The sequence below is a fragment of the Mastomys coucha genome, unplaced genomic scaffold (assembly GCF_008632895.1).
Source record: "Mastomys coucha isolate ucsf_1 unplaced genomic scaffold, UCSF_Mcou_1 pScaffold3, whole genome shotgun sequence".
Lineage (NCBI taxonomy): Eukaryota > Metazoa > Chordata > Mammalia > Rodentia > Muridae > Mastomys > Mastomys coucha.
In genome coordinates this window covers 41,553,375-41,569,483 of record NW_022196909.1, presented here as the reverse complement: position 1 = coordinate 41,569,483, position 16,109 = coordinate 41,553,375, and the positions used below count along the sequence as shown (strand labels likewise).

General features: G+C 45.1%; 1 protein-coding gene across 11 annotated transcripts in view; it reads left to right on the top strand.

Moving 5' to 3' along the window:
• Pcbp3 (poly(rC) binding protein 3) overlaps positions 1–16,109 on the top strand; it is a 220,614-nt gene that overhangs the window by 77,519 nt on the left and 126,986 nt on the right. The gene's annotated exons all lie outside the window — the stretch shown is intronic.

Genomic DNA, 16,109 nt, shown 5'->3' with positions numbered 1-16,109 from the left:
CTTGAATTACTTCCAAAACATCTTGGGTTCATGGAGCAGTTATGTCCTCAGCTGCAGGGAGATTATCATAAGGTGCCCCCTCCTCAATGGAATGGTCATGCTCTCAGCTGTAGGGAGATTATGTGAAGGTGCCCCTTCCCTGCCTTTCAGCAGGGGGCCACCCCTAAGCCTTCCCCTATGCCAAAGAACATTCCCACCATTCAGCAGAGGGGCCACCCCTAAATCTTCCCCTATGCTAAAGAACATTTCCACCACAAGAGTGTGGAGGCCAGTGGTATCTGCAGCGTTTCCAGCTGAGCATTCACAATGCTCTGAGCAAGGTCAGTTTGTCCCTTGGGTCTGGGCCTGTAGTTTGATGCTGAAGAAAGGGGTCTCTACAGGGGAAAGCTCCTGGGTATCCATCCATCGCGAGGGAGGGAATATCTGGAGTTGCTATGGAATTGAGAAATCCCAAGAAGATCTGTAATCTTGTAGCAGAGGATATGGACAAATCCTTTGTCCCTTACCATGACACCACATCTGGGAGTTAAACGAGGGCCGGATTTGTAAGGTAAAACTTAGCACATGCCAAAGTTCATTCAGTCAAAGGCAATGGTAACCTGTAATGGTCAAGTGATGAGCGATCACGGCACCCACGGTTTGCCAAGAGAGCGGTGAGACGTAGCCAAGGGTTTTAATATCTGAGCATCCTGGAACACTCACTGTTTATACTCTAAGACTCAATAAGTTAAATATAAATACTAGCCTAAAATATGTGTCACTGTTAGTGAATTATTCTCTTAATACTTTGGCAGTGACGGCATGCAAAAATGTAGTGATCGCGAAAGTGATGGCTGAATTTAGATCTTTGGAGATGCGGGCTACATTACCTTATACCTACCCTTGTAGAACCACAGTAGCCTCACCTGCTGCCTTTTGTATTTTGATACAAAGATAACTTCAGTAGCCCAGAAGTTGTATCTCACATCATTAGAGAGCGGGGTGCACATCTGTGGGATGCACATCGTAGACCAGCTAGCTGGTAAACTAGACTATGTAGTTACAAAATTTGAGACGATTTAGACCTGGAGTTTGGTCTGATCTATGCTTCAAAGTTGAAACAGAGGATTCTTATACTCTTGCATGTGGGGATAACTGAAACTCGGCCAGAGCTCCCTTTATGTGGAAGCTTCGTGGTAGCTTCAGACACTCAAGGGCATCTTGTTTAGTGGTGGTCCTCCCTTCATCCTGGCGGAGATTAGGTATAGTACTGGAGTCTAAACTTGGGCTCAGGTGCATCGGTGAGTATTTCTATAGATTACCTTTGGTGAGAATTGGGCACAGACCTTTATGTATTGAGGCCACAGTGATGTTCGTCCCCTCTCCAATGTTACCATGATTAGATTCATTTAAAAAGTAATTCTAGTTTGAAAACCCCTGAGTTTGTCATCTGCAGTATACTCGGCTACATTGTTGGACCTTTGGTGTAACTTTCCCTAGCCCCTCACACATCTTGTTGGTTCCATCCGGCCATGCAGAGCCTAGTCAGATGTTGAGCCTGTATTTCACAATAGGAGCACAGCTACCAGCCAGCTCAGAGTGAGGCTGACCCTACCACTCAGAGACAGAGCCAGTGCCTAGGCATGACTCGCCCACTGTCTCTCTCACCATTGACTTGAGATTTGTAATACTTGTGCTTTGGCCATGAAGCACAGAGCCTGAGAGTGTCATCTTATGTCCCAGGATGGCTGTAGAAATCAGGATTCCAGAGGGCTTCGTTGTTCATGCATGTGAGAAATGTTAAAAAACAAAACAAAAAAAATTTATGGACCTTGAAATTTTCCCCCTTCTGAATTTACCTTTAGGATATAGTCAGAGAAATACTAAATTTATGTACAGAAAATACTCATTATAGTATTAACTTAAATAATTAACAGTTGAAAGCAATAAAATAGCCTGAAATAATGAGAGAATTAAGTAGACGAGTTACAGTATTTCTATAGCACAATGGAATATTGGATAGCAATTGGTGTTCATAGAAGGGACTCATGACATGAAGTCATGGGAGTGCATGGGTACACTGGCACATGGGAATAGCATGTGTAAAAAATAGTGAGTACAACATAAAGTTAGCCGTGTGTCTGTCTGGATGGTGCATGCACAGGACAGCATGACTTTTGACGCCCAAGGAGGCTGAAGCTTTGTGATGTCTCCATGGGAGGTTGGATCAATGCTACTCAGTTTCTCACATTTCTTAATTTTTTAAATTTCCCTCCATGGGCACATACCACTTTTACATTTACAGGAGAAAGGACATAGATTTTTATTGCTAGAGAATAATTATGTAACTATTAACTTGGTCCTTTAGTCCTTGTAGAAATGTCATTTTGTTTCAAGATAGGTATAATCATGGGAACCTTCTTAGGAGAAAGCAGGCTGCTGTCCGCACTTCTGGGTGGGGATGGGGGTGTTTCGTGTGCTTTCCTGTAATTCCCAAGGTCTCTTCACTTAGGACAGGCACACATCCTACAATGGCCCGTGCTTAAGGAGAGCAGGGTGTGAGTGCATGGCCCGCTGTCTCTGCAGGGTCTGCTTGGCAGGACGGGCACAGCTGCTTTCTCTGTCCCTGATTGCCATGTGGTAGGTTGTCTGGAAAATCCAGTAGATGTATTTTTAGGCAATGCTGATGAGTGGGCAGATAGACCTAGTCCGGCAATGAAAGTGACCCACTCAGAAGGCTAGGAAAGTAACTTAGCAAGGAAGTTTAAAATTTTAATGTAAGTCCACACACTGACACCAAATCCAAAACCCCTTTACAGATCATTGGAGGCTTATCATAAATAAAATCCACCCATCTAATTAAGAAATTTAAATATGAGTATATACACCAGTGATGGTTTGTATATGCTTGACCCAGGGAGTGGCACTGTTGGGAGGTGTGGCCTTGTTGGAGTGGGTGTGGCCTTGTTGGAGTGGGTGTGGCCTTGTTGGAGTGGGTGTGTCACTGTGGGTGTGGGCTTTAAGACCCTCATCCTAGCTGCCAGGAAGTCAGTCTTCTCCTAGTGGTCTTCAGATGAAGATGTAGAACTTTCAGCTCCTCCTGCACCATGCCTGCCTGGATGCTGCCCTGCTCCTGCCTTGATGATAATGGACTGAATCTCTGAACTTGTAAGCCAGCCCCAGTTAAATGTCCTTTATAAGAGTTGCTTTGGTCATGGTGTCTTTTCACAGCAGACAAACCCTAAGTAGTATAACACCTATGCCTACACTTAACCTAATGTATGATCTATTGGATCTTATAGGAAAATAAAGCAACAATAAAAATTCTTCCTCCCTAGATGTGGGCAAGGCACTGAACTTCTCCGTGGAGGGATTTCTCAGGCCTGGATATCTGCATGGAGGGATGGGCCATAGCCCTTTGAGATCGGCATCCTCCCACCTCCACAGATGCGTCACGGCCACACATTGTCCTCATGATGCTATTTTTTGAGTTGGAGGAGTAAACAAGCTCATCCCCAACTATTTCCTTCCCATTCCTCTGAGACCTAGAGTGCTAATTATTTAGAAATGGTAATTGTACCAGTGAATCTGTGGTGGGAATTGAGTCGGAACACCATCGCCTGTCCTCCCCCAGTAGGAACCCTTTTAGGCCCCAGCGCATCCTCCTCCTGAATCTTGTCAGCACTGCAGAATTCTGTGCTGCTTTTGGAGGCATGGTAATGAGAAACTCTGCCCCTAGATCTGCAGGAGTCAAGGTTGCCCTCCCTGTGTCTGCTTGGTTTAGGGAGTTCTTTATTGCAAGCCATGAAGGTCTCGGCGGCTGCAGATATATTTAGCAAAAATGGCCCCCGTAAGTGCCTAAGCACATTTCCTGATGTATCCATCCATAGACCAGTTCGTCTAGTCCCAAGTCGTCAAGGTGGCCTTTGGAGTGCTGGGCTAAAACTACCCACAGGGCAGTCCAGAAGTACTGCTGCTGGTCTCTCTCTGTCCGAGTGCCGCTTGCTCATCCCTTCCTAGTGGGAAAGGCTCCAAAAGACCATACTGTGCCCGGCAGTGGTGGGGCATGCCTTTAATCCCAGCACTTGGGAGGTGGAGACAGGCAGATTTCTGAGTTTGAGGCCAGCCTGGTCTACAGAGTGAGTTCCAGGACAGCCGGGGCTATATACAGAGAAACTCTGTCTCGGAAAAACCAAAAACCAAAAAAAGAAAAAGAAAAAAAAAAGACCATACTGCATTAGAGGGAACCTCAATCCTACCCTGCCTTGACTTGAACACAAAGCCCATGGAAGACGTTAGCTGTGCCACTGAAAATGTGCAAATAACAAAGGTATGTTAGATGTCTGGTGGTGTGGTGTGGTAGAGTGTGGGGCCAGAGACCAGAGCAGGGGAAATCTGGTGTTGGGTTGGATCTTGAAAGGGTCTTGAAGAAATCCCCTTTGTTAGCGGGTAGAACATAGAGGACACAGCTATATCCAGAGTGGTGTCTACTCTTGGTGCTTGAACTGGTTGGAATTCTGCAGTACGTTACAAAACTGTATGCCCTAAAGTAGGAAAGTTATAGATAAGAACTCAAGGGAGATACCATGACTGTGTGCGCCATCTTCAAGTGCTCTAAAAGCATTTTGCTTTTTCTTTTGCCTTGATTACTTCCTGTTTTAGAAATATTATCCTAGTGAAAAAACATTTCTGTTGTGGGTGAGTGGCTTCATGTCAGTCAGTGCTGGGGTGTATATGTAAAGGCACTGTATATGTATGTGTACTTTATAATGTAAGCCCACACCTGGCTCAGCTTGTGCCACCTGGATGCCTTTAGCGCAGCTGTCACCTGGATGTGTGCAGGTGCAGCACCTGAATTCTGCACAGAGAGCATCTGACCAGGTCCTTGTGTTCTTCCACGTAACCGAATTATCTGGTGCTAAATACAATGGCTTCTCCTTTCATTTGAAAACTCTACTTCATTCTGTGTTTTTTTGTTTTTTGTTTTTGTTTTTGTTTTTTTAAACAAGAGAGGAAACATCTATCCAATGTGGAGGCACACACTTCCCGAGACTCCCTCCAAACTTCTCCCCCCCCCCCATTGTTCTTCAGTACGCTGTCCTCCAGGGACAGGGCCCTGACCTGTGTGTTGGTCCCCAGCCGCTGCCTGTGGTCTTTTTATGTGCTCCCAGCAAGCATCTGCTGGGAGCTGTTTTCTGAAGAGCAGATGGCTCAGGTAGGTGACAGGAAGGAACCAGGCATGTGGCCCCCGGGGCAGAAGTAGCCTAAGGTGAGATGGGGGGATTGGTAGAGTAGACGGATCCAGGTGGTACAGGCTGAGCCAGGTTCTCTCACTGGCATCGGTGTACATATACGTATATACACCCCAGCACTAATGAGGAACCACTCACCCACAACAGAATTTTTTTTTTTTTTAAATCAGGATGATATTTCTAAACAGAGACTAACGATGAGGAAAAAGGAAAGGTAAAAGCGTTACACCTTTAGGACACTTGCGGACGGCACAGTCATGGCATCTCCCTTGAGTTCTTATCTATAACTTCCCGACTTTGGGGCGTACAGTTTTGTGGCATACTGGGGTATTCTGACTAGCTAGTGCATGCGCCAAGCCTAGACTTCTCTGGAGTGAAAGGACAGCTGGGGCTCTAGGGATGTGCAGAGAAGACCTAAGACATGGCCAGGCAAGCAGGGGGACGGGATGATTGCTGAGAAGGTCTGCTATCAACCCCCAGTGCAGAAGCATACGCATGAGTCCCCATTCCATTTTCAAAAAAGCTGGTTGGCTACAGGGAAGACGAGAGAGGAGCGTATTTAATGCTCAGGTCGTAGCAGTCTATAGAGACTCCTAGGAGATAAGGGAGGGAGGGTACTGAGTGGTGGAGTATCAGGGTGTGTGCAAGGATGGAACAACGTGGAGGGTGGCTCAGGGAGGCTGGGTGAGAATGGCTCATATCCCAAGTTCTCTGTGTGCACCAGGAGCGTCAGGAGAATTCTGACCCCTTTATAAATACAGTCCCCTTACATCTGGAATAGTTTGCTTCTCTAAAACCTGTTTTTCCTCCCTGATATGGATGTTGCCACTCTGACTTTTGATTGGTGTTAGTACAGCATATCTTTCTCCATCATTTTTTCAACCTGTGTGCATGCTTATATTTAAAGACGTTTCTTATAAAAAGCTCTCACTCAGTATTCTCTCTGACTCTCTGTCTCTCTGTCTCTGTCTCTGTCTCTCTCTCTCTCGAGACAGAGACAGAGACAGAGAGAGGGTCACGTTGAGGAATATGCTAGGGACTGAACTCAGGGCTTTGTGCGTGCTAGGCAAGTGCTCTATCACTGACCTACTTCCCATCCTCATGGTCACTTTTTAGTTGAGTTTTTAAACCTATGTAGTTTAGTTGGGATGGTCAGATCATTTGTATTTTATATGACTGTGCATAAATTGGTCATTTTGCTATGGGTTTTCTATTCTCAAGTTTTATTAGATCCCTCTTCCAATTTTGGATTCATTTTAGTTTATGGCCAATTTGACCACCTTTACTATCTTATTAGTTATGTCTGCTTTTTTGAGAGACAACTTAGGGATTGATTATTCATGGCACTCACGGTATTCATCTTCAGTTCACCACAATTCATTTTAATGCATTATTAGTCCACACATAGTATAAGCCCTTACAATAATCTATTTCCGGCTCACTGCTCTTGCTCTCTAGGTTATAATTATCATACACCTTTCTCTACTTCTGTATTATTATAAGACATTAGTATTATTTTTGCTTTAAATGGTCTGTTATCTTTGAAGACAAAGAGACGTCTTTTATATTAATGTCTTTTCTGTTTCCAGTATCTTTTCTTCCTCTACATCTGGGGTTCTTCTGGTAGTTTCCTTTTGTGTTTGGACTTCTTTTAATGTTATTTGTTGTTCAGGCATGTTGGATTGGGAATTAGTTTAGCTTTTGTTTGTTGGAAAAACCCAGAATTTTACATTCATATTTGAAAGTCATTTTCATCCTGGCCATTGATGGCTTTTCTCTTCACTAGTCAGGGATAAGCTTTCCATTTGCTTCTGGGTTGCATTTTTCTGTCTAAAACACCTTCCATCTACCATGTCTGTCTGTATTCATTCTTTTGTACATAATGTTTTATTTTATTTTATTTTTTATTAGATATTTTCTTTATTTACATGTCAAATGATATCTCCTTTCCCAGTTTCCCCTCTGAAAAAAAAAGAAAAAGAAAAGAAAACCCTGTTCCTTCCCCCTCCCCCACATAATTTTTTTTTAAATTTTGAAATAAAATTTATTGTTTATGTATATTTAAAGTGTAGAGTTGTATTATGGGATATATACAAATGGCATAAAGGCTACTATAATTATAATTATTCTTTTTGTTTGTTTTAAGCAAGAGCAGTTAACATGTAGATTTTAATGCCTTTTATTATTGTGGCAGCTTGAAAAAAATATATTCACATTTATTTGTGAATTTGAGTATGTGTGCACGTATGTGTGCACATGTGTATCGATGCACGTGTGTGATGGCATGGAGGCCAGAGGACAGCTTGTGGGAGTTGATTCTCTCTCATTGCATGGGTCCCAGGGATTGCCCTCGGGTCATCAGGCTTGGTGACAAGCACCCCCATTTGCAGAGTCAGCTCAACCAGCTCTCTGGAAGCTTTTAAGATTTTCCTTTTAGGTAATTGATTATGATGTACATTGGTTAAATTTTCTTTATGTGTTTTGGATCTATGTGTTTGCTCATAATTTTTTAGCCAAATCTTTAAAATGCTTTGGGCATTTTTTTTCTGTCTTATACTGCTCTTTGCATCTCTAGCTTTGGAGAGGGATTCTTCATATCTTTATGTTTCATTTTACAAAGTTTGGACCTACACAGATTGTTCTATTTCTGCTCGTCCCTTCTTCAGTGGTGTCTAATATGATGCTAATCCCATTTAGCATGATTTTCATTTCATCCCTTGACACTTGATTCATGGCTTTCTGAAATACATTGTTGTGTCTCCTTAGCATTTCATACATCATCATTTTTTAACAAAATGCAATGTTTCTATTATGGTCATTTTATTGTCTTCATGTATGAATCATTTCTGTATAATTCCTCAATGTATTTTTTATTGATCAAATACTTTCTGAGGTGTATTTTTTTAAAGACATACTGTTTAATTTTATTTAGTTTATATATATATATATATATATATATATATATAATTAAGTACTAAAACATTAATAAAAACTAGTCACTGTGTTATAGTCAATGACTGGCTACATGTGTGAAAGAGAGTGATACCGGGGCCTGAGAAGGCAGGAGTAAATATCTTGAAGATGTATGTGTTGGTAGGAGTCTACACTGTGAACTGTGGGTGATTCTGTGGATGCTGATTTTACATTAATTCACTAGGCTGAACATGCATGTTTTATTCACTTTCTTATTCTCTAATTTATTCTTCTTTCATACATTATATCCCATCGGCAACTTCCTCCTTCCCCCTCCTCTTTGCCCCTCTATCTCCCCTTCTCCCCCAGATCCATGATCTCTTGGGAGGCCTGCTCTTTTCTGAAGGGATACTGCGGTGTACTTTTTGTTATTGAATTTGTACCTTGAGAATTTCATAATGTACATGATGCACGCTCACTATTCTTACTTCTCCATCTCCTCTCTCCCAGTTATTCCCATCCCAGCCATTTATCCAGGCTTCAGGTCTTATGTACTTTCCACCCCATCTTCTGACGTGTCATCTGTGCCTTAGACGGGCTGGTATTTAGGACTGAGCTCACAGTTATCACTTGTGATATCAGTTTGATAAAATTTGATATCTAAGATAAGAAGTTACAACAACCTCTCTTTTTATATACAATTTCTTATACTATTGCCAAGACCAAACTATGAAAGATAGTTACATGGTTCTCTCTAAGTAATGTTTCACACAGCCCTGTTTTAGAGATTGTCTTAGTACTGCATGTCTCGTCTTATATCTTTTAGTGAATTATTTATTTGTGTGCATATGTGAATGTGCTTGTGTGAGTTTGTGCACCATGTGCATGCAGGAGCTTGCGGAGACCAGAAGAGGGCATCAGGTCCCCCGACCTGGAGTTACAGATGGTTGGTTCCTAGCTGCCACGTGGACGCTGGGAACCGAACTGAGGTGCTCCACAAGTGCAGCCAGCACTCTTGACCACTGAGCCATCTTTCCAGAGTCTTCTTACATCCTCTTAAATGTCTCGCTTGCATGTCATGCTAGTGTCTTGCTTGCTGGCTCCTCGTGTCTGGCTTCACATCAAGGTCCATGGAGAACCTCTGACTGGTCCAGACACAATGGCAGCGTGAGTCATGTCCTTTCCTTGTATCTACGGTGCCATGATGTCATGGAGGAGGAGGAGGCAGTGCCCTCCTCTTCTGTTCCCATCTCCAAGGCCGCTGATCTGACTGAATAGGTCCAGCAGGGGCCGTGCGGTGCCACATGCACTTGTAGAAGTATGGCCAGTGAGCAGTAGGAGTAGAGATGAGTCTGGCCCACAGCAGCAGACATTCATGCTGGCTTCTCAATTGTGGCCCTGACTCCAAGTTTCAAACTACCTAAGATGATTCAAACTTTTAGGTTATTTGTAAAATTAAAATATGATTACATTATTTCCCCTTTGTCTTTCCACCCCCCAATTCTTCCCATGTTACTTCCTCTCTTGTTCTCTGAAATTCATGGCTCTCTGGCCCCTTTCTCTTTAATTGTTGTCATACACTCTCTCTCTCTCTCTCTCTCTCTCTCTCTCTCTATATATATATATATATAAGGACAACATTTAATTGGGTCTGGCTTACAGGCTCAGAGGTTCAGTCCATTATCATCAAGGCAGGAGCATGGCAGTGTCCAGGCAGGCATGGTGCAGGAGGAGCTGAGAGTTCTACATCTTCATCTGAAGGCTGATAGCAGATACTGACTTCTAGGCAACTAGGATAAGGGTCTTAAGCCCACACTCACAGTGACACACCTACTCCAACAAGGCTACACCTCCTAATAGTGCCACTCCCTGGGCCAAGCAAATACAAACCATCACTATGTATACATACATACATACATACATACATACATATATATACACACACACATATACATTATGTGGACTAATATATATTATATATGCTAATATATATATTACATGGACTAATCAGAATATATCCACACCTCTATCTATATCTATGTATATCTCTATTATGTATGTATGTATGTATTATATATGTATGTATGTATCTCTCTATCCTGATTAGTCCATGTAATGTTACTTGTAGGTATATGATCTCAGGGCTGACTACCTGGTATTGGATAACCAATGGGGGGGCTTTTTTCCTGGGGAAGACTTTCTCCTGTTCTCAGCATTTCTTAGTTGCTTTATTTAGATATAAAGGTTGTTTTCAAAGTTTTTAGCAGGAGACTTGTTTTTAAGCAGTCCTTCATAGAAAACCTATGTAAGAATAGTAGCTGTTAATATTAACGGAGCACCTGCTTTGTGCTGGCTATCTCAGATGTCTCCATTAAGCTATTAGCTCCGCCCCTATAATGCTCCTTCAACCGGGCATTGCTATTTCATGCCCCGCCCCCACACCCTAGGCATAGAGAGTAAAGGAACTCTAGTGTCACTGAGATTGTACGTGGTAGGCCAGCTCCGACTCCATGCTAGTGAGACGAGAGTGCCCAGGGAAGCCTCCCAAGGGCCCGCCAGCAGCCCTGTGAGGCTGCGGAGAGTTCGACAGTCGGAGACCACTGACCTCCCTGAACTGTCACAACAGAAGAGTGGTCACCTACTCATAAGCATCCCACGAGAGATGACACGAAAGGCTGGGGACTTGGGACTTGTGTGGTGCTGGAGTCCTGACTATTATGCAGAGAGCTTTTATGAGCAAGTTGCTGGGGCAAATGGCTCCCTTTCACTCCTTCATTCACTCATGTGAATGGGACATCATGCCTGATGTTCCTGGGAAAGGCTGGGCACGCCTCCAGCATATTGACATCCTTATGGAGGACACAAAACATGGCTGCAATCAGCTAATGCTGTATATTGTATGCCAGGCCATAAAGAAAACAAGGAAAGGAAAATGTAGTGTTGGTTCTAACTGCCAGTGGGGCAGTCAGAATAGCCTCTGGGGTGGTGGGCATCTGAGGAGGGCCTTGCAGAGGTTCCTGGAGTGAGTCCCATGGTACTGGTAGATGAATGATTCTGTGCTCATAGGAAGTGGTACAGGTGCTTTGGGGCATGCCCAGTGTGTTCACAGAGCTGCGAGGAAACATTACGGCAGAAGCCGAATGTGCAGGGGCATGCAGCAGAAGTGAGGTCAAGGTGCTATCAGGGTAGCTGTCTGGTGCCGTCATCCTAAGACTAGCTTTGAGTCCCTGTGGAGCAGGGTGAGCATAGAACATAGGGGATGAATGTGAAACAAGAGGCTGTGAGCCTGTGTTCTCTCTGATGCTGGATAGTTTGCTTTGTAAATGGGAGCTGCTAATGATATGCGTTTCTGTGAGGACATCCAAACAAGTTGCCTGAAAAGCACCTTTATAAATGTGCCAGTAGTGTCCAATTTTCACAGAAATCTCCAGGGAAGGCCTCTGGGTCTCTGGCATATAAACACCTTCATTTTTTTTTTTTTTTTTTTAATGCCAATTCATTGTCCTGGCAGATGGAGGCCTTGGGTTTTGATCTGGCCTCCCATGCTGGAAATAAAGTAGGATGCTGGGCTGGAATCCATCATAGTTACCTCAGCCGTCTGCTCTGCACAGTGGGCTCAAAGCTAGTGACAAAGCAGCCAGGCTGAGAGCCTGGGGTGAGCTGCACAGCCTGAGCCATCAAGGCTGTGAGCAAATGGGTTCTGGCGGGCTGCGGCAGGCAGGCAGGCAGATTCTGGAAGCTCCCAAAGGCCTTAGTCAAGTCGAGGCAGGAGCTTTTTAGTGGGCACTTGCGGCCTCTACTGCAAGTCAGGGGGGAGCTGTTAGGGGTTCTGAGCTGCTAGGAACTGGATGCCTCTGCTGCCGTGGGTGATGCTGATTGGGCAGTACAGTTGCTTCCGGTGGGATTCCTGGCCTGTGTGCCAAACCAGAACAGAGCTCGTGTGGAGTAGAAGCTTCCTAGGAGAGGTGGTAGCTCTGGAAACACTCGGCTTCCATTTCAACATCCCCTAAGAACTGCATATTCCCCCAGAGCCAGATGAACGCTGCCCTCCCTGGAGAAGCCCGGGGGGGTCCTTCCTCGGTTATGTATCTGCAATCCCACTGTATTTTGAAGACAAAGCCTAACGCCCATTGCTCCTAGTCTCCTCTCAGAGCTTCTTTCTCTCCACCTATAGTAACGTCAGAGAAGTGAGAAAAAAGAACAAATCCTAGGTTAAAAGATTGGTCTTTTGTTCTCTCTTACTATCAGTTTGCTTATTTGCTTATTTTATATTTTATTCAGATTACTTTGAAAACTTACAGGATTGGAAACATTTGAAATTACAGGAAAAGTTTCAATGCATTTCATTACCACAGGTGTAGATTTTTGTTTGTTTGTTTGTTTGTTTGTTTGTTTTGCCACGGAGCCTACTGAGTGGCTCCTTCTTGACCTGATCCTGGTTGCAACTTGCCCTAGCTTCTGAGCTTCCAGGCATCATACAAGCCCCACACTTGGCTATGCACCTTGAGACTCATTTAGACCGCGGAGCACAGGGCTGTGGGGAGGCTGCACAGCCATGCACGCTAGCCTCCTGGAGTCTCTTGGGCCAGGGTTTGGCTGTGCCCTGGACCTTGGCCAGTCTCTGCAGCACTCCTGTCAGACTGACCTGCCTCTGTCACTCCTGTTTCCCTTCCTCACATTGCTATCAAATCAGATGTCAGAAGTCGGGCTCTGCTAAGGGCTACCCCGCACTTACAGTGAAGAACAGAGGCACTTCTTTGCCCTATCCACAGTCCCAAGGGTTCAAATCACTTCTCAGCCTTTCTTATTCCTATACTGTAGAACTTTCTGCTCTGGCCTTGGGTAACATCATCTCTCCAATTTGCTTAGGGATATAGTCATGGGACTCCTGTTGTTTCCTGTGCCCTGTTTGCTCATGGACCACTTCCACTAGCACCCTAGATGGCTAAAGCTCTCTCCTCCCCCAACCCCCTTTTGAGACACTGTCTTACTATACCATATACATTGGTCTCAAACTCATTACTCCTTCCTCAATCTAAGTACTGGGATTACAGGTGTGCAATCACATGCCAGGCTTGATGCTCCCTTGACTTGAAAAACAAAAACAACAAAAAAACCCCTGGCAAACTCAAATGGCAGATAGAATTTATAATGAGCGCTTCCACCGTGACTGCCTTCTTGGTCTATTCTATGAAACAACTGATCAGCTAAATGGAGCTAAAGATATATCTTGGTGGTACAGCTCTTGCCTGGCATGTGTGATGGCCTAAAGTCAACTCCAGCATCCACAAACAAACAAGAATGGGTCAGCCAACCAACCACCAACCAACCAACCACCAACCAACCAACCAACCAACCACCAACCACCAACCAACCAACCAACCAACCACTAACCAACCAACCACCAACCAACCACTAACCACCAACCGACCACCAACCACTAACCAACCAACCACTAACCAACCACTAACCATCAACCAACCACCAACCAACCAACCACAAACCAACCAACCAACCAACTAACCAACCACCGACCACCAACCAACCAACCACCAACCAACCAACCAACCAACCAACCAACTAACCAACCACCGACCAACCAACCACCAACCAACCAACCAACCAACTAACCAACCACCGACCAACCAACCACCAACCAACCAACTAACCAACTACCAACCAACCAACCAACCAACTAACCAATTAACTTAAGGCTGCAGAGATTGCTCACTGGTCAAGAGCACTTACTGCTCTTTCAGGGGTCCCCAGAACTAATATCAGGCAACTCATTGCACCTGTAATTCCAGCTCCAGAAGATCAGGCATTCTCTTCTGTCCTCCATGGGCACCATGCACATGTGCACATGCAGGCACCGAGGCTCACACATAAATGCATAATAAAAAGAAATCTTTTTAAAAATTCCCTAAAATTTGACAGACTCATACGACAACCTCATGACAGAAACGTGTGGCACCTTTGTGAATACATGCATGCATGAGGTGAAGTGGACATATTTAGATGTGTAAGCAGTACATGTGAATTATATATGTACTGCATACTGTTTGAGAGACAGTCGCCTGCTTAAGTCCCTCCTAGGCTGGCAGAAGGGTAAGCAGCCTGCCCTAGACGTGACCTAGGAACCTGTGGGTGCGGTGGGGGAGTGTCCCAGACTGACAGTGGGGACTGACTCTAGTGGGTTTCTGATTCCAGGAACCTAGGATTGCTATAGGAGAGAGAGGGCTGCGGAGTGACTGAGTCCAGACGGAGGGTGTCCTGCCTCCAGGAGCTGCAGTCCAGGAAGATGCCAGGGGCCAGAGCTTCTCTGGTGTCTAAGCAGATCTGAAGGCAGTTGGGCCCCTGAGTTTGGAGAGGAATGATGTAGGGTGTGTAGAATGAGAAACAAGCTGTATTTTAAGGTATGAGAAGGGCTTAGCACTAGGCGAGGAGAGTCATAGTCACCACTGAGGACAAGGAGGTGGGGTGGGAGCTGGGGAGAGTTAACATTGAAGTTGCAGTGTAGAGCATCCTGTTAAAGTTCAGGATAGCAATTCAGACCCATTTTATTTTATCAAAATACAATGAAAAAAAGAAACTCAAAGAGGCTATCTGTGTCCCGGGAGCCAGGCAAGTGACTGGGTGCCACTGTCGCTTGCAAGGAACTCAGGAGCCAGGCAAGTGACTGGATGCTGCTGTCGCTTGCAAGGAACCCAGGAGCCAGGCAAGTGACTGCGTGCCGCTGTCGCTCGTGAGGAACCTTGTCTAATTGTTTAAAAACTTAGGCTTATAGCTTTATGAAAAATGAAAGTTGAAAGGCAAGAAAGGAAAAACTATAAAGTTAAAAATCCCTTAACATTTTCTTCCCTTGATTCTCCTTCCTGGGCAGAACTCAATCGCAGTCACCACAGTGGCAGGGCGGGTTCCTCGTCCCCACCCCAGGTGGCCTGGCTTCCGTCCTGCAGGATATGGGGACGTGGATCTGTTCAGGCCACTTGGGTTCTGCAGGTCTGGCTCCCACACCCTTCTTCATTCAGAGTTCCTTTTCTCAGGCTGCTAGACTGCACTCTCCTGGGGTTCCTCCATGTTTGTGAGGTCACCTGACCCTCACGGTCCTTACTGTGCTCACCATCCAGATGTTGGGCACAGTTCTTGTTCAGCGCCCAGGGGGGTGTATGAGGTCTTGTGCCTGATGGGAGGAAATGGGTTGACAATGTCATGGTGTGATTTCTACTGCCTAGCATAATGTGGAAAGTCTACCTAGTCCAGGCTGAAGGCCTTTTTAGAGGTTTGCATCATTCCTTCTGTATGGGATCATTACCCCATTGCACAGTGTTGCTCGCCAGCAGTATTGAGGTAAGCGTCCCGGTGCACAGCTCGTCTCTGCTGTTGCTGGTTCCTCAGTTGGAGAGGGCGGCTACAACATTGAACTGCCAAGAAAGGGCTGGTGAAATGGCTCAGCGGTTAAGAGCACCGACTGTTCTTCCAGAGGTCATGAGTTCAAGACCCAGCAACCACATGGTGGCTCACAACCACCCGTTTAAAAAAAAACAAAACAAAACAAAAAACAAAAAACCCCCCAAAACTGCCAAGACAGGGCTAGGTGGCTAGTCCATGCCAGCCTTGGGCCAGCCAAACTTGAGCTACATTCCTGGACATGGGCCCGGTGCACATCTGCACATGGGCATAGGAAGCAATGTCACAGTGGGCAGTTTTAACACCCAGTAGGGGATCTGCTCTGATGTCTAAGCAATCTCCTCGGTAGAAGACATCTGAGAAAGGCAGTTCATACCGTTTGCCTTTGCGCCTGCTCTGCGGCATGGTGGGCGACTCACTTCAGAGTCCACTTAGACTGCTAGCTTCTTCCCAACCTGAGGCAAAGGACAACCACCTATATGAACTGGCTGGCTTGTCTGTCTGTCTGTCTGTCTGTCTGTCTGTCTGTCTGTCTATCAATCTATCTATCTATCT